Source organism: Sturnira hondurensis, unplaced genomic scaffold, assembly GCF_014824575.4.
Source record: "Sturnira hondurensis isolate 20B ecotype Veracruz unplaced genomic scaffold, ASM1482457v3 Scaffold0015509, whole genome shotgun sequence".
Taxonomy (NCBI): Eukaryota; Metazoa; Chordata; class Mammalia; order Chiroptera; family Phyllostomidae; genus Sturnira; species Sturnira hondurensis.
This window is the reverse complement of record NW_028088140.1, coordinates 4685304-4691935: the sequence shown is the minus strand read 5'-3', so window position 1 is coordinate 4691935 and position 6632 is coordinate 4685304. Positions and strand designations below refer to the sequence as shown.

Sequence of the window (6632 nt, the reverse complement as noted above, 5' to 3'; positions counted from 1 at the left end):
ATCAGCTCAGGTAAATCAATTAAGTTTGCAGCTCTGCACAAATAAAAACTTGTCCCCTTTCCCCAAGCTCCCATCATCCTCTTATAATCATAGGAATGGGTTCTGCTTTTTCTCAGACCTCCTCCCCATATTGCATCGCATGCTCAGAAATAACTTTGGCTCCGTAGCTATTTCATTCTGCTTTACCTCTGCGTACCATCCATAGAAATACAGAGTTTAGCTATGGGGATGGATAAGGGCAGGATCCTCAGTCATAGGTGACTGGGCTCAAATTCTGTTTCTGTACCTTCAGAAGCCAAGTGATGGACTTCACCTGCCTGGTGAGTTGCAGGAGCCTCCTGTCTTGTCTGCTTTTACTCTTCCCCACCTTCAGTTTTTCCCTACCTATAGTGGGCAGGAGAGTATTCACTTAAATTAACTAATTTATTGTACTATAGTTTTCAGTGTAAAAACAATGTGTGAACATGGGTTAAAAAAAAGGAGTCAAGTTCAAAAGTGAATGCAATGAAAAGTTTCTGTACTAAGTCAGTCCTCTAGTTCCTAAGGACCTCTTTCTATCAGCAAGTACATCTACCAACTTGTCATATATATTCACAGATAGTCTATGTATATATATATGTACATGTATAAAATATATATGATGAAATTTTTCATTTTATTTATGAAAGCTTTTTTATTTTTTAACTTTAAAAAATATTATTAGAGGTAGGGAAAGGGAGGGAGAAAGAGAGGGAGAGAAACATCCATGTGAGAAAGAAACATTGATTGGTTGCTTCTCTTAACACCCTGACTGGACTGACCCTGCACCCCAGGCATGTGCCCTGACTGGGAATCAGACTGGTGACTTTTGCTCTGAGGAATGACTTCTAACTAACTGAGCCACACTGGTCAGAGTTCTACATATATTTTTTAAAATATGAATTTGACATACAACAACATATGACATACAACAGAAACTTTCCATTAATCTTAAGAAAATGTCCAAAATTTTTAACATGGAATTCAAGTCCCTGCAAGATATGGCCCATCCCTGACTTCAACCCTGCCTTATTTCTCTTAATTTTCTGCTTTTCACATGAGATTTATATCAGATCCTAAAACATCTAAGCTAATCACCTAAGGTTCTTTGAACATATTTCTATCTTTGATCAGAATAGTTTTCTGCCTTGAATGGAAATTGTGGTTGCCTTCCCCACGCACTCATAGAGCTCTCCTATGTGTAGCAACTATAAAATTTGGATGTAACAGACCCACTCTGGGGACCAAGAGGGCACAAATCCCACTCTTTTTTTTTTTTTTTTACCAGAATGACTGGTTCAGGTAACAAAGTCCTAAGTCAGCCAAGAGGCATCCACTGGTTAGAAGGAATGGTTTGTGGTAGTCTAATCAGCATAAAGAGGGAACCCTTGAAAGTGAAGAAAAACCCTGGCTATTGTTGGTACACATTATCATAATAGAAACCAACATATAAAATTTGGCAAAACAGACTCAAAGAAACAAAAGCAGAGCCTTGGTCAAACTGTGCTTGAAGCTATCACACTAATACCTTTTAGTGTCTTGAGCAAATTTGCTTTGGGTTTTATTTGACTTGTAGATAACTTAAAGCTCCCAAATACACTCCTTCTTCCCCACACTGACCTTCTTATATCTGGCTAACTCTTCCCCAGTCTCCAAGCCTCTTCAATATTACTTCCTCAGAGAGTTTTTTCCTGACTTTCCTGTGCTGGCTTGGGTCTCCATTCATCTGTTTCCCATGCATTTAATCTGTTTTCCTTGTGCATACTTGTCACAATTATAGTGAGAGATGATTTTTTAATGTCCCTTTCCTCAGAGGACAGCAGATTAAATGAAGTCAGGGCTATGTCTATCTGGCTCACTGCTCTCCCCCCAGTTCTGGTATGTATCTCACACTTATCAACTGCTCAATAAATGTTATGTGAAACGTGAATGCATGGTAGAATTTATTACAGATAACTTGATCATTCATATGACTTTTAAATCAAAGTTAATATATTCCCATGGATCAAACGAGAAGTTTTTAAAAAATGTTTGGTCAAACTTGGGCAAAATATTCTGAGTCCACAGATATTTTGCTGGCTGTAACCCAATTTCCATCACTGAATCTGTGTGGAGAGAACAGGTGCATTAATAGTTAAGAGCCCATTGCAGTGTAGATGGGAATCCTGGATTAGAAAGCTGGATCTCCCATACAGTGGGTTTCTGGTCTTGGATAATCTACTGAACTTCTTTAAGCCTCAGTTTATCTTTACAGTGAGGATTATAATGGCATCAGTCTTAGAGGGCCTCTGTGAGGATGAGTAATATAATGCATGTAAGGTGTAGATTTCAGTAATAAGCACTTGCATACAGTACTTTCCATCACACTATAAACACTTTATAAATGTATTATGTGATACATATAGCTATTTTCCCTTATTGTTATCATTTAGACTTGGACCTCAATTTCTAGGGGTGCAAATGAGATTTCTCTGAACTACTCCAGGGCATTGAGGGCCTTTACTTATGAATGATTTAACATATGAAGGATTGATCAAATGCTAGATTTTTTTTCCTGCTTGATTCAGATTCTTGTTTAACCCCATGATTTTGAACAGCTATTGTTCTCAAAAAAGAAAATGGATTTGAAGGAGTATTTATATTGATTTATTGTTGGTTGTCTGTTGAAATGTAAATAGCCCTGAGTGTGCCACTCACTGGGACAGGACAGTGCTTTTTATAATGGACAAAATAGCCTTGTTTCACTTTAATAACCTGCTTGTGGTAAAACCAGTCATGGGATTCCTTAGGCACAGCAGAATGCCTGCTATTGTCGTTTGCATATCAGGGACCAGAAATCTCTCTGTTGTTGCTATTACAGAGCAGGGCCATCTCCCTAACTTGGGAACTGTACTAGGCTGTTGAAGTGTGAAATGCACACACTCGTCTTTTTCATATAGACACACATACAACTAACCATAGGCAGCAGCTGCTAAAGCAGTTGTTTATCTACTGTATGGTGACAGAAGTTGTAGGAATTAGAAATAGATCACCTATTCCACCCCTGCCCCCCAATATCCTTATGGACATATGTATTTATTTTACAAAAGTATGCTATGAATGATCATTTTGGGTTTCCAAAGCTGGAAATTCCAGATGAGGTAGGTTTAACTAAGAATAATAAAACAATAATATTGCTTACTCAGGAAACTCTCTGAGTTTAAAATTCAGAAGAAAAAAAGCCAAATCTTGCTTTCTCTAGTTATCACCCCATCTCCACTTATGTGTTTTGCCAGAATTGGAAAGAGCTCTTCCATTTTACTGATTTTGAAATAAATGTACATGTTAGTCTCTTGTGCGAGAGTCACTGAAGGCAACATGGTTGAATTCACGAATTTTGCAAGTCCAGACAGATGCCCAGGGTGGCGCAGGCCATAAGGACTTGCTGGTTCAGTGATCATCTCTAGCTCTCTGCCACGAGCCCTAGCGTGATGCCTGAAATAAACTTTTCAGGTGACCTTAATGGCTGCTGCAGCATTAAACAGCAGTTTGACCACAGACCCATGTTTTGGGCATGGATTTATTACTCAGACCAGTTCAGTAGGGATGCAAACCCCAGAGTACAGAGTCTCCGTGACAATACCGTACCAGTTGTAGTTGTACTCTGTACTGTGAAAACAAATCACATGTGGTAAATATCTATGTGGTAGATTTTATAAATATTGAAATTGGTGTTTGGTATTGTACTCATCCCTGGAAAAATGTGAGGACACACATGTATATATTGTACACACACATAAAATAATAATAATCCCACTTTTTATCTTTTTGACACTGTTCTAGGCTCTATCTGGGAATTAACTCATCTAACTTCTTTCCTCATCAATACAATGAGACATATATTGTTTTCATCCATTTTTTCTTCTGTAAGCGACAGAGGCAAGGGGAGGTCCAGTACTTTTTCCATGGCAGTATTTTAAATGTGAAATGTACATCTCTGTCTCTTTCATACAGATATATACATATTAATAGGAGTTAATAGCTGCTGGGGCAGTTAACCAGTTAATCTATTGTACATTAATCTATTTGTAGAAGTTGTAATGATAAATAAACTGTCTACCTCCAAATGTGCTATACAGATAATAGATGTTAAAAATATTAGTGATAATAATAATATCATTACCTAAGTATTTCTTGGTCCAGGCACTCCTCTAAGGGCTGTGTGTGTTATTTTGTTTCATCCTTACAACAGTCCTCGAAGAGAGTTATTATGCTCATTTCAGAGCAACAAAAGTTAAATACTTTGTCCTAAATCTAGGAGCAGGAGAGCAGAGATTTGAACTCCTGAACTTGTGTGAACACCACTAATCAGTAGTGCTTCTAGATGGAGAAACTCTTTGGTCAGGTGCCAGGGAGAATGGTGTGGCTTCCCTGCTGTGTTGGCTCATGAACATTGAACTTACCTGTTGGGTTTCTTCTCCCTCCTCCAAACCTCAGGGTCTTTCCAGTCCCTCCTTCTCATATTCCTTGCCTCAGTCACACACTTTCCTTTTCAACATTCTATTTCTTTAACAACTAGCCTGGGCTCATGAGCAGATGGCCAGTCTGAGAACCTGCTTCACAACCATGTATAGTGGGAACAAATGAGTTAATATGTTCCAGATACTTACATATTTTTGGCATATAATGTACCCAATATAATCACAGCTTATTATCCTTCACAGGAAACAATCATTCTTTCATTCATTCAATAAACATTGAGTGGCCGTGATGGACTGAGCGCTATGCTAGGCCTACATTAGCACTTGTGACAGCAGCATTTTGGAAAAGCGATGTCCCATTCACTGGAGTGACTTAAATGGTCGAAACCTTAGGCACCTTGGCAGGCAGGCTTTTTGGCTCCTCTCAAGTCACATTAACTCAATGGGCACTGACTCTGCTTATCTGAAGGGCTGGTCTCACTGGCACCATGTCTGAAGTGACAGAGTTTGATTCCATTGTAGGAAAAAAAGAAAACAGCCTGTCTGGGGTTCGATGATCTCTTTCAGTTGCACAAGTGCATTTTTCTGACCTGAAACATAAAATATATGAAATGCAACTTAGCTGACATAAAATCCTACAATTCAGCTTCAGAAGAGAGGTTTACATTAGTTTCCATGATGGGGTTGGGATAATATTTTCATAATTTTTTTCTTAATTTGTTTAAATGATTGGGTTTTTCTTCTGCCCATTTCTAGGCAACTAGAGAGGCGGTTTCTTCAGTCAGGTCTCGCCATTGCTGCACTAGGGTCTCGTTGTCCCTAATAGAACTGTATTTGCCTTCATGCAGGGTGTCCATCATCCGCAAGCACTTCGTTGGGAGCCCTCTCTGACTCCAGCACAGCCAATTTACCGTGACATGAACATTTCAGAGGACTCACAGCTAAAACAAGCAGGATTTTTAGATCTAATGAAGCCTCTGTCAGGCCCGATTTGGATCTAGTTAGTGAGGGTCTGATCGAATCTGCCATCTTCATAACACTGTGAGGTCTTTGGGACCGGTAAGTGATTTCCCTTGTTTTCTTGCCCAGAAACAAGGGTGAGATCAAGTTGTCAGTGGAAGCATTAGAGTGTCACAAGTCATCAGGAGTCTTGTGTTTGGTGGAGGACTTGCTAGGTCATCTTAGTTAGGCTGTTTAATCTTTTTTGTGTTTGTATTTCTCCATCTGTGAAAGCGTGATAACAGACACTGGGCTTCCAAGGAAAGTTCTATTTGAAGGACATAGAAGGTATGTTACTAGAAATGTTTTGCAAAAGAGCTTTGCATCACTTTGCTAGAGAGATGGTAACCTTTAGATTGTAAACTTCACGGCAAGTTAATTTACAATCTGACATGATCTTGCTTGTCAATGCTGTAGTCACTCCATGGGATAAAATGAAATCGTTAGAACACCATTCGAGAGTTCAAATTAAACTCCCCCACAACTTAAAAAAAGGCAAATTCTCATATGCTCAGCTTCAAGTTATAAATCACCAATAATACTGTGGCAGTTTTGATCTGTTGCTTTGGGGAGACCTTTTCATATATGTGGGTCAAACTCAATGGAACCCCTTATTGCCTGTCATCTTCCTGCTTACCTCTGCTTCTTCAAGCTACTCAGATGTGACCTGTTGCATTCACCTGTGTGAATTTCCCATTGGCAGCTCCCCAATTCTCAGCATTGTTCTATTTCCCCAAAGGGAATCACCAGATGCTCGCTTGGTCTGCAATCCACGTGCACTGTGCTGTTCAGCTTTGCCTGGGCTTGCCCCAGTGTCCTCTAGAATGTAAACAGAGGCGTGGCAACACTGCCTGGGGTGATGGGCAGGACTTCACAGTCAGTAACAAATCCAGACAAAGGCAGGAAATATTATTGCTCCTTCTCCCACAAAGCTCGTTCTTGCAGGAGGATGGACTTCTACACTATACACAGGTGTTAGGTTGTGGTGTTTGCTTGTGGATAGCGAGGAAGCCCATCCTCCTCTACGGGTAAAAAGCCACCTACTAGGGCTTGTGACAGTTCTTCAATCTGTATTACCCCACACTGAAAAATTCCCCAGCAATTTCCTGTCTGCCAGCGTCAAAGGGAAACGGTTATGTGATTAAACTTTAAAGT

The 6632-nt window shown here is 39.7% G+C and overlaps 1 long non-coding RNA gene across 1 annotated transcript; it reads right to left on the bottom strand.

The window, feature by feature from the left end:
- Nucleotides 1–953: 953 nt before the first annotated feature.
- LOC119000012 (uncharacterized) lies at nt 954–6334 on the bottom strand. The gene is made up of 3 exons (XR_005069219.1): nt 6115–6334; nt 4668–5068; nt 954–2123 (listed from the first exon to the last, which is right to left on the bottom strand). It is a non-coding gene; the product is annotated as an uncharacterized LOC119000012 (long non-coding RNA).
- Between the last annotated feature and the right edge of the window lie 298 nt (nt 6335–6632).